Consider the following 12,341-nt stretch of genomic DNA (forward strand, 5'->3'; position numbering starts at 1 on the left):
ACTTCAGTGCTTGTGTATAGAAGAGCTTAGACCTAAAGTGCGTTCCTTCTCGACAACCAAAGAAAACACAAGTGACATTTCCAAGGCTACTGTCATTCCTTGTCCTACATTTTAAAAAAATGAAAAGGTCATGTGAGGCCTTTGGGACAGTGGTTCTCTCTCGTTCCTTGTCCTCAGAGAGAGGATGAGCTCAGGAAAGGTCCGAAGGCTGCACAGAGCAGCTCGTCCTGGCCTTCCGTTTACCCCGTCACAGAAAACACCTTCTGGAGACCGTCTCCAGTTGGAGTTAAAGAATCCCAGGCGGGAAGGGGGACTCTGGATGGCACCCCGAGAGCCAGATTCAGAACCGGAATCGCTAAGGTCCACACTTCAAACCCACCCCCTGCTTCAGGTTCAAACCCAGTGACTTTTTCTCATCCTTATAGCAGCTAAACTACACCATCCTTTATAATTTTTTTAAAAGATTTTATTTATTTATTTGAGAGACAGAGATCACAAGTAGGCAAAGAGGCAGACAGAGAGAGAGTGGGAGGCAGGCTCCCCGCTGAGCAGAGAGCCCGATGTGGGGCTCGATCCCAGGACCCTGGGATCATGACCTGAGCCGAAGGCAGAGGCTTAACCCACTGAGCCACCCAGGTGCCCCCATCCTTTAGAATTTAAAAAAAAAAAAAGGATTTGTTTTAAGTTGAATATTTCTTCAATTTCCTGCAAAGGTCCTGAATGTGTGAAAGAAAGGACAATCTTCCTTTTTCCATCAGGCACCTAGGAAGACACGGATTCCCCCAGAAAGGATGGGAACATGTGAGCACAGGTGGACCAGAGCGTGGCTCTGAGCAGTGACTCAGCGAAGGCAGGAGGGCAAAGGAAAAAAAAAAAAAAACACATCCAATTGAACCTTCCATGACTAAATTACAGGTCTGACTTCTCCTGCCCTGTGCTTGCTTGCTTTTTTTTATCTTGTTTTTATGGGGCTCAGATAAACCACAACAAACAGCAAAGGTACCAAGTGGAAAATAGGCCAGGAGGTGCCCATCAAGAAGTAAAATAACACTTATCAAGCCCTGGGAGATGAATGATAGGAGCTGTACCCACCGACTAATTACAGAGCCTGGGAAAGGAGAGCTCGCGCAGAGGAAACATCCCTGACAACGTGTGAGCTGGCTGCTTCACAGGCAGCTGTGCAAATGGGGTTGCCTGTGAACCTGGGCATGCCCCAAGACAATGTAGCGCCCATCTCTGCAGGACAAGCCAGCTTGCTTTGGGGCACTTCTGATTCTCCAAATGGGAAAAACTGTGCCTGTTGCATTTCCAAGGCTCTAGGCTGTCTGCCTTTACAGTCGACAAAACAAGGGGTTTTGGTGCTTGGTGGTAGTAGATTTAAACTCTGTTAATGCACGTTTGCCATGATAGTGTAATGCGTCGAACTGTGTGGCTCAAAAAGATGTGCCCAAGTTTTAACCCCTGGTCCCCGTAACGTGACCTTATTTGGAAGCAGGCTGTTTGCAGATATGATTAAGTTGAGACTCTTGAGATGAAATCATCTAGAATTTAGGCTGGGCCCTGACTCTGAACCCAATGACTGATCTCCTTACAAGAAGGAAAGGGAGATTAGAGACCGAGACACCTGGAAGAGGCCCCCTGCAGACAGGGCAGACTCCTCCGCTCGCGTCTACAGATCAAGGACTGCCAGCCGGCACCAGAAGCAGCGAGAGTCTGAGAGCCTGGAAGAAACATTGCTGACAGCCTGATTTTGGAATTCTGGCCTCCAGGACCGGGAGAGAATAAACTGCTATTGTTTTCAGCCACCGAGTTGTGCTCATATGTCAGGGCAGTCCCAGGACGCTAACCCAGATGTGCATTCCCTTGGTAAGAGACTTTACAATGTTTCTATCTTGGTCCTTCATCTAGGAATGTGGATGAGCGAACCACCCACAGCTCAGCGGCCCCACTTGAACAATGCAATTTGTAGCGGTGTATGAGATACTGTCTGAGGCTCCCTGCAGCAGAAAGGAGCCGAGTTCCACGGTAATTTGTAGCTTGATTATTTTCCCCTGGAAGTGGGAGATTGGCTTTTTGGATTGGGGGAATTTAACTGTCTGTGCACCAAAGGAAAAAAACGCACAAGTTGTAAACGCAGTTTTTGATGATTTTCTTGTATGTGTCAGGCAATAACATTCTCACAAATATAACGTGAAGGGCCCGAGTTTGCCCTTTATTAAAGTTATTCAGACCACAGTGATGACAGAAGAGATTTCAGAAATTTCTTACCAAATTAAAAATAAGGAAGCCAACTGGGGGCATGATCTACAGCTTTGTCCTGTGGAGCGTCATCGAGCAGGAGCCCAGGGTTGGTAAAGAGAAGCCTAAAACCCACTGTCATTGGGCCATCCCACCGGACCACCCCGTGCCAGGACGAGATGGCACTGCGAACGCCGGGTGATGTCATCGGGCTTGGGAACTCAAGGCGTTCTTCAAACGGCGTCCTTGGATCTCCCAGTGAAATATTCTAATAGGAGAAGAGGGCCAAGACTGCCAATCCTCCTGCACGACAGACCTGTGGGGGTGCGAGCTGACACGGGAGGGACTCCCTCTCACACCAACCGTGCCTTCCGGGGGGATGTGCCTTCCAAGGCGTGAGGAGTGTCTGCTGAGGCCGACTGCAGAGTGCCACAACAGAAGCAGCAGGAATTTCCTTCTCCCCTTTTGTTAGGGAGCAAAAGGACCAGAATCAAAATCACCTTCACATCTGTGACCCAGATCGCTTTTACGTCCTCCGGCAGCCATTCCTCTCCTCTCTGGGATGGAAACTTCTTCGCCCCTGCTGTCGGTCTCACCCTCAAGTTTCAGTCTGGTGTCTGTCGAGGACCTCATGTGCCAGACCACGTGTGACTCTTCAGGGCCTTGACTTCAAGTCACTAAGCTTTAAGCCCCTCCCCCCAGTTCCATGCAAACCAGCTTCAATGATGCAAATAAGGAAAGCATCCCTGAAAACGAACAGAGCACCAAGATGAAAGAAACCAGGGTCCCCGAGGGACCCCACGGCGGAGCACGGCAGCCCTACCAACCTCAGGGCTGCTACATCAGAAGACAAAGACACTTCTAACCTTAGCCCCTGTAATTTAGTATCTCTTTTTGGAGCTTAGCCTTCACCCTGACTAATCCTCTGGATCGGGCATTTAAGCACTAAATAAATGCTTCTTTATGTAATGAACTGGTGTTCTTTGGCTGTGAACATTCAGAAAACAAATCGCAAAATCCAACGGCATCGCGGTTTCCTTCTGTACAAGGCTTGGAGTCAATTTAAGTAACTCAGCGAAGCAGCAAACTAGGAGGTTCAAAGGAGCATCAGGAGGACCCCAGGCCAGTCGTGCCTGAGTATCATTTGCCGTGTGACTCTGAGTAAGTCATTTTATCTCTTTTTTATGTGGACGAGATCTGTGATTCCTCAGATGCACAAGAGAAAAAGCAGAACAAAGGAGGAAGTTTTTCATGAAATTATGTAACACAATCTTTGGAAACATACTGAGCTTATGTTCTCTCTTCCTCCCTCCCTCCCTTCTTCGTGTTCCTTTGAGGGAAGAGGGGGGCTGAAAAGGGCTTTCTTTGATAAAATGGTGGTTTGGTCAAGAGACAGAGCTTTTTCATTTTCTGCATTTTCTGCAGCAGCAAAGCAGCTCTTTCTTCGAGTCTTATTCAGAAAAAAAAAAAGCAGATCCTCATGGCCCATAATTAAATCCCCAGAGCAGGGCACTTTTACTAGGAAAGAACTATTTAGGAAGTTCCAGAATGATGAATGAAAACTCGATCTTAAAAACCAGAATCTGATCTGGGGGGCTCTTCAGCTGCTGGGGGAATGCTTTTCTCTGCTGCGGCAGTTTCCTCCCAACAATTACCAAGCTGCAGATAACAGGAGCAACCACAGAGCTTCCCCGTCTTAAGCATTTCCCACCACCGGGTCCTGGGGGAAGCACCTGATACGCCTCCTTCTGTCTGGTTCTCTGGAGGGTGCGACGGTCATACGGTCATCCCGGATTTTACGGATGCAGAAACTCCAGCACAGGGAGGTTGAGTCACGCGCCTAGCGTCACAGAGCTGAGATCTGAACCCAGACGGGGTGAGAGCAGAGCCGTGTCCTCAGGGTGATTCTAAAGCCCCCATGGCGGGTTCTCAGGGCTGCCGTGCTTCCTTTCTGTAGGGCAGGATCATGCCAGCACCAGCATCCTCCTAACATCCCCTGGGAGCTGTTCCTCATCTGATGTCCTTGTGTGCATACCCGAGGACAACATTAGTGATGCTGTTTATACGACATTTATACAGAACCTGACAGTCGGCAAACCACTTTTCCGTCCATTCTGCAATAGGAATCTCACATCTGCGATGCAGATAAGGCTGGTGTCGTCGTTACCCCTGACTGAGGTGGCGGAGACCGCAGAAGCCGAGGTTACATGACTCACCTCAAACCCAGGCGAGGCTCTGCTTCTGGTCAAGCTAAGTGATTTGTATCATTTGGAGAGAAAGCCCACGTGTGGCAAGAGATGCCCAGTGTATCATCCCATGACCATTTTGGTCCTCCTCCCTTAACTGGAGATCAGCCTCCTTCCTCCGAGGGACAGCCTCCCGTGGCCAGAGCCCGTCTCCTCTCTGTTCAGCTGTTCTGCTGAGCCCTGACACCTGCGACTGGGGTCATCTCAACATTTCCATGCCAACCCACAGAAAGTGGCTGGCATGTGACAGGTGATCAAGAAGTGTTCCAGGAATGAGTGACCCAGAGGATGAGCCCTCCCCCACCACACTAAACAATTTGGGCTATGTACCAAAGTCTTAGAAATGAGCATGGCTTTCGCCCAGTAATTCTGGGTCTTGGATCTTTTTTTTTTTCCCCCACAAGGAAGTAAAGATATTCATAAATATCCATGTTCCCTTCAAGACTGCTTCTTACAGTTAAAAAAGAAAAAAAAGGAAACCCCGAACATAATCGATATTCAAGATTCTTTTATAATCTTCAAGGTACAAGGGAGAGCTGTGCAGCCATTAAATTCAACACCATAGAAACACATCCATTAGACTAGAGATTTCCAGTGTTTCAGGAAAAGGCATACAATCTAAAATAATATTTTATGACGCTTTAGTTATCATACATTATTTGCACAGTCATACATATTAGAAACTTTATAGAAGTCAAAGTATTAGTTCTGCTTCATGATGAGTGTAGAATTATGCTTTTTGACAGGGTTTGTAATAAACCTGGATTGCTTCTGTATTAAGAAAAACTTGTCTCCACTTTGGGAGGATGGCAGCTAACCAACTACGTGCTGGCGGGTGTGGGCAGGCTACTCTAACCCTTCCGGAAGTCACAGGAACTGAAGGCTCCATGTGCTAGAAGCGGGCAAGCTGGAGTTCACCTGTGACCTGAGTGATGGCATCGCCATTCATCGCCGACATCCCAAACAAGTGAGTGTGGAGAACCACCAAGAACAAAGGAATTTTCCTAAAGGAAATACTTTTAAAAGGCGAAATAAATCAAAGCCTCAGAAAAAAAAAATAATAATATGAAAGCCTTGTCCTAAGGACACATCAATAAACAGGAAATACAACAGTCCATGCCCTGAGCATGTCACCAACTAGTCTCAGAAGCAGAATTAACAGACCCTTGTATAGATGCTCCACTTCAAGGCTGGACTGCTTATCCCTTTTCTCATTTTCCTTTCATAAAGATTTTGGTGAAAATGTCACAGACCCAGGGAAGATACTTGCAAATCGTATCGCCAGAAAAATCAGCACCCAGAATATGTCAGGAGGTTCTTCCAATCAGTGAGAAAAAAACCATCCCTCCCTCCTCCACATTTCCAAAACTAGAGGAAAAATATGCCAAGGATGTAAACACACAACTAGAAGCGGCAGCTTGACGGGCTGGTAAACATTCGAAAAGGTGTTTAACCCTCCTAGCAATTACAGAGAGCCAAATGCCTATTTCACACCCTGTCAGGTTGAAAATTTTTGGTGAATCTTATAAAAAGCTCCCATCAGTTGGGACTTGGGGAAACAACCCTCTAACACAGCTGGTGGGATGTACGTTGGCTCAGGCACTTTGGGAAGTGAAACTGCCAAAGCCAGTGAAGATACGCCCACCTTACGACCAGCAGTTCCCCTTCCAAGAGTGCCCCGACCGACTGAAATTCTCGCCTGAGAGCAAGGAGAGCCGAAGAAGGTGTGCACGGCAGCTCTGCTGAAAAGAGCACACGTGCAGAAGCAACCTGGCTGTCCACCTGAGGGGAATGGACAAATTATTGTCACTATGTAGCAAAGTGAATGAACTGGACTGACGTGAACCGACAGTGGAGAAATCTCAAATCCATAGAGGAAAAAGAAAACAAGCTATGAAAGAATTTGTATTGTGTAATACAGGGAACATTTAAAACAGACAAAATGGGGGTGCCTGGGTGGCCCAGTCAGTTGAACATTTGACTCTTGGTTTTGGCTCAGGTCGTGGCCTCAGAGTCGTGAGATTGAGCCCTGCACTGGGCTCCCTGTGGAGTCTGCTTGAGGGTCTCTGCCTCTCCCTCTACCCCTCCCCTCCCCCTGTTCATGCAGCCTCTCTCTAAAATAAATAAAATCTTTAAAAAATAATAACACACACAAAATGATGCTAGATAATAAGCCAGATATTTATTCACGTGTTGAAAAAGTCCACGGTAGCGATGCGCACCCCCTTCAGGATGTGGTTATCCCGGTAGGAAGGGGGAAGAAAAAGCAATGAGGGGTGAGAAGATGAAATAAAATCTGACCCAAGAAAATGTTATTACAAAGACACCTGTAGGGGCGCCTGAGTGGCTCAGTGGGTTAAGCCTCTGCCTTCGGCTCAGGTCATGATCCCAGGGTCCTAGGATCGAGTCCCGCATCGGGCTCTCTGCTCAGCAGGGAGCCTGCTTCCTCCTCTCTCTCTGCCTGCCTCTGTCTACTTGCGATCTGTCAAATAAATAAACAAAAATATAAAAAAAAAATAAAAGAAAGACACCTGCAAAAGGCTATGGGCCCATGGAAAGAGATGAGGCCTCAGTGGTTCCAGGAAATGAATGGTCGTTTTCAGCTTCCACAACTCCAGTTCAGGATTTTGCTCATTTTCTGTTCCAGGAAGATGGAAATCTCCAGGTTTTTGAGTAGACACAATCCGCTGGCCAGACTCAGAGACCGTACACAATGGCAGTATATAAGCAACACGGCGACACTAGGGTAGAAATGGCCCTTCAGGACCAACGCTGCCTTGCACACCCTCTCTGTCTCCGTATCCTTGACTGGGAACCATGTCGGTCTATGGTGCCAGTGGCCCTAACGCCCAAAGCTGCAAAGTGAGGACCATGTCTCCCTTCTACGTCCTGCCCGGGCCTGGCACACTGTGGATATAGGATACTTAGTCAACAGTAACTCATAATAGCTGATGGTCACAGGGAGAATCTAGAGTCTTCCAGGGAGAGAGCCGCTGAAGGAAGAGAGCAGAAGTCCCTCTGCGGGGAAAGCAGGATTCTGGTATTTGGTATGGACAGAGAAACAGTCTTCCATCTAGGGCCAGACCTCAGGGGCACAGGTATGGGCGGCTTCTTTTCTTTTCACTTTTTGAAGATTTTATTTATTTATTTGACAGAGATTACAAGTAGGCAGAGAGGCAGGCAGAGAGAGAGAGAGGAGGAAGGGGGCTCCCTGCCAAGCAGAGAGGCCTATGCAGGGCTCGATCCCAGGACCCTGAGATCATGACCTGAGCTGAAGGCAGAGGCTTCACCCACAGAGCTACCCAGGCACCCCTGGACGGCTTCTTTTAAAACAACTCATAAAGGACAAGTTACTTACTGGCCCAAGGTCAAAAAGGTGAAGCCCTTTCTTCTGATTAAAAATACACACAATTTCTGTCCTCTGTGTCTTCTTCAGTGACCACTGACCACCAGACTCTCATCAGGCCTGTTAAGCATATGACTGGGGGAAATGCTGCTAATTCTGCCTATTACCTGAACACCTAGAATATCTTTTTTTTTTAAAGTCAAGAGTAATTTTTGAGGCTCAACTAGGTACTGAGTCCTAAGCTGAAGGATATAAAAAGCTGGTAAAGGCCAAGTACCTGGCCATTTTTCACTAACTACCTTGGGGTGGGTTTACAGTTGCCCCCTTTGCAATTTCCAGTCACTTCCTAGAGGCCCACTCTCTGCTGACTCAGACCAACAGGGTTAGGACGCTGCAGCGACCACAGCAAGGACAACCACGAATAGATGGCCAGATTCTGCCCAAACTCTCCACATTGATTCACTGAGTTCTGTCGACACCCCGCAGTGACACAGAGAGTTCCACTCCATCCCCACCACCTGTCTGGACTCACCCAACAGATCTGTCGTCAGACATAATCCATCTCAGGGCATGGAAGTTAACGTTAAGGACAACAGGTGACAGATTTCAGACCCAAAGCCATGTATTACGTTCCTGCATCGTGCTGGCTGCTTTCACATGTTCTCTGATATACTCCTCAGGACTTAGACAGCTACATATTATCACCTCCACTTTACAGATGAGAAGAGCCAACGCGGGGGGACCTCTGATAATACCTTTGAGGCCACACGCCTCCCACGGCGACAGCTGCCTTATTTCCATTCCAGATTGCCAGTGTTCTGGGGGGAGGGAGTCGCTGCATGGGCAGCCCTGCATGGTGGTCAGCTAAAACACCTGTGAAGCCAACAACAGCAGGGCCAATAGTGGCCCCCCAAAAAGAGAAGTCCAATTCCTAACCCCCAGGATTTGGGAATGCGATCTTCTTTAGAAATAAGGTGTCTACAGATGTAATTACGGATCTTGTAATCTCTTTAGATGGGCCGTAAATCTAGTGGGTAGTGTTCTTCGATAGAAGAGGGAGAGGGACGCAGGGGAGAGGCCGTGGGGAGGCAAAGCCTGGAGTGATGCTGACATAGGACAAGAAACACCCAGAGCTGGAAGAGGTGAGGAAAGACCCCCCCCCCTCAGAGGCTTTGGAGAGAGTGTGGCTCTACTGACACTTCCATTTTGGACTTCTGGCCTCCAGAATGGGGAGAGGATAAACTTTGGTTTTTTTCAAGCCACCCAATTTGCGGCAATTCGTGACATCAGTCCCGCGAAACTATCCCCAGCCTTTACCTCGCAGATCTGCCTGAAGCCAAGCCACGACAACGCAGAGGCAGAAAGAACGCAGAGGAGAGACGGGACAAGGGACAGCGGAGTCCTGTCCACTTGGGTCTCCTTTCCAGGCCACCCGACAGGGTGAACCAAAACCGACCAGAGAAAAAGGCCAGCACGCTTAGAATACATATCACCGGCTTCTTAAAATACGCTTACCTACTTAAGGCTTTAGGCTGTGGGTCTTAATTTTATGACACACACCTCTGCAATCTTAGAGTTGCAATGAAGATAATTTATCTTGGAGAAAGAACATAATAGCTTCAGGCTTTTTTCTCCCCCTTGCTTTTTTAAAAGGCAAATCCATCTTAAAAAAAAAAAAAGTACTCATCACCCATAATCCTATCATCATGACAGATTTCACATTTTCAAAAATTAACTCTCGATTAAAATATTTTTTCTTTGCTCTTTCACCAAAGTGATTATATAAATATATATATGTACATATGTGTGTGTGTGTTTGTGTTTGTATACATACATAAATAAATGTATATATATATAAATGAGATACATATATATCTCATTTAACTGAACATGGACCCAGGAGTTGTTTGATTTCCATGAAAGATATGTGAGAACAGCACTGTAATTCTTAAGAATGTTTCCCCCAAAGAAACAAACCATTAACTGTGACTTCCTCCTGTTACTTCAAAGCCTCCTAGGAATAAATCCATTTTGCACAGTATTTAAGGCTTTATCACTCATTCTTAACCCCTGCATTTTAGTGTGTCTCTGAGTCTCCAGACAGAAAAAGACCAGTTCAGGAGTAGATGTCTAGAGCTGTTAATAAGACAACGAGACAGACAGAAATTCAACAAACCATAAACCAATACCTCATGAGATTTTTTTCCCCCAGAAAATCTGTCATTTCATATGTAACTTCTCTTACCTAGCGGTCACGTACCCAGGAGCCCTATCTTTACCAGGCATCAGAACCAAACCATAATGTATTTACTGAGTGAAAAATCACAGCAAACACATAGTGCTTACTCTGTGCCTGGACGGTCGGAAAACTCCTAACAAGTAGTCATTTGCTCAATCCTCGTACTAACACAAAGCGGTAGCTGGGATCTTCCTGCACTTTACAGACGGGGAAACGGGAGCAGATGGAGTGAGTGACAGCTTCCCGGGACACACATCTCCTAAATGGGAAGCCAGAATCCGCCAGCCTCTCTAGCCCTGAAGTCTGCTTTGCTTCTGACCCTATGTTACATAGAGTTCACATTCTTAAGAGCCTAGTTGAGGTCGGACATCGTTTGCTTCCTCTACTTTAGATCATTTTAAGGCTCCTACTGAGGAAAAGCGAGGTAGATTCAATGAAGGAGAAGGCAGGCCAGGTGAAGTTACGGCTCACGTCCTGCGGCCACCAGGGGAATAGGAAACTTGGCAGTTTAGACAAGGTAACAAAGTCCTAGAGGTAAGAGAGTTTGGTATGGAAGCAAAGTATGCCTCTTAGCCATGAACACCTACAGCCCCTTCCGTAGGGGGAGGAGGAAGAGCAAAGATTGGGTTCCTGGCAAATGCTGGGCATGGTAGGTAGCGTCTGTAGACAGGACGTTATCATCAAGGGCGGTATCCAAAATATGGAAGACCTTGCACAGCCCCGGTCCTGGAGCTCTGGTCAGTCAGACCGGATCCTTCTACTCATGGCTAGCTAGCACAGCCAAGCTGGTGAGACCAGCTGAATACTTGTCCTGACTAGCCTCCCATCGCGTGGACGAGGAAACAGGTCCAGGGACGTAACTCACCCACGGAGACACAGCAAAAGGGCCAGGCTGGGGGTTCTACACCGCGGTGCCCGAATTCACTGAGAAGACGTCATCAGCTCAAGCTGAAGACATAGAGAAGTTTGAAATTTTTAAAGAGATTCTCCTCAAATATGGTTAAAGTTTCAAAAAAAAAAAAAAAAGGACTAGTCCTTTGTAGGTGAACAGCATAGGAACATCACAACTTGGCATCCATAAGTCACGTTTTCCCGCAAGGAGCCACCATCACTTGGCCATGGCTTGTCTGGGGCTGCTTCTGCATCACGGCCACGGAGCTGAGCGGCTTCCACGGAGACTGCGTGGACGGCAAAGCCGAAAATATTTATTATCTGACCCTTTCCAGGAAAAGCTTGCCCGTCTCTGGTCTAGAAATTTGGGATCCTTTCTTTCTCAAAATGGTAAAAAATAAACAAGGCAGTAATGTATTAATAAAACAATTTACAAATAACAGTCATTATAATCACTACACTGTAAATTCTAAAGGGTGGCTCTGCGCCAAGTGTGTCTGATCCTTGACTGACAGCCTCCCTCCGATGAGACCGCCGTTCCACGCATCTGATTTCGATTCCATGGGACAAGTTGAAGATTGGGGAAATGATTTTTTTTTTTTTTTAAATCCCAGATGTCATCTTCGATGTATATCCTCCCACAACACTGTATGATTCCAGGGGTTAAAACTTCAATGACAGGCAAAACTAAGCCAGGCCATCAGCGGTGAAGGCAGCCTTTCCCTTCGTGGGGACGGCAGTGAGCAGAAGGAGGGCACGGGGAACACAGCAGGCTCTGCGGTTCTGCGCTTGGAGCTGGGTGCAGGTTACATGGCTGTGTCCGGGTGCCGGAAATCCACCGGCACACACGTGAGAGTGCACTTTTAGGAAGCACGTTTTAGTGTGAAAATGGGCAGGCTAATACTTAGCTATGTGCAAAGTCACGTGCCTGGTGTTTGTTCTCAGATCTCAGACATGCTTCGAAGACACAGAACTCTGAACCCAGACCCTGCTCCGTGATCTGACATTGGACAACAGAGGCTCCAAGGTCTGTAAGGGAACCCAGGAAGGCGGGGGGGTCGGTCAGCCTGTTCCCATCCCAGCCGGCTCTCCACCGCCAAGTCCTGCTGGCTTCCAAGCACTGTGAAGTGTCTGGGGCTTGGAGGGCTGAGCAGGGATGCGGCCGCACCAGAAGGCAGAGCAAGGACTGGGCTGCCATGAAGGAACCTTTCGACTCCTTAAAAATGTCAAGTTGGAGGAGCGATCCTGGCCACGCGTGCTATGAAGGGAATGGAAATTCTAGCTTTAGCGACGCACCATGGGTATCCCACCAGGAATCCATTTTATTTAGGGTATAAGTTTAAAGAAAACATGACACATGACACATGACACTTGTCAAAGA

At 47.5% G+C, this 12,341-nt stretch overlaps 1 protein-coding gene across 1 annotated transcript in view; it reads right to left on the minus strand.

Moving 5' to 3' along the window:
• Positions 1-12,341, minus strand: part of PRKCA (protein kinase C alpha) — a gene marked incomplete at its 5' end in the record, with an annotated part of 384,835 nt that overhangs the window by 154,856 nt on the left and 217,638 nt on the right. The window lies entirely within an intron of this gene.

Source organism: Martes martes (genome assembly GCF_963455335.1).
Source record: "Martes martes genome assembly, chromosome: 16".
NCBI classification, from domain to species: domain Eukaryota; kingdom Metazoa; phylum Chordata; class Mammalia; order Carnivora; family Mustelidae; genus Martes; species Martes martes.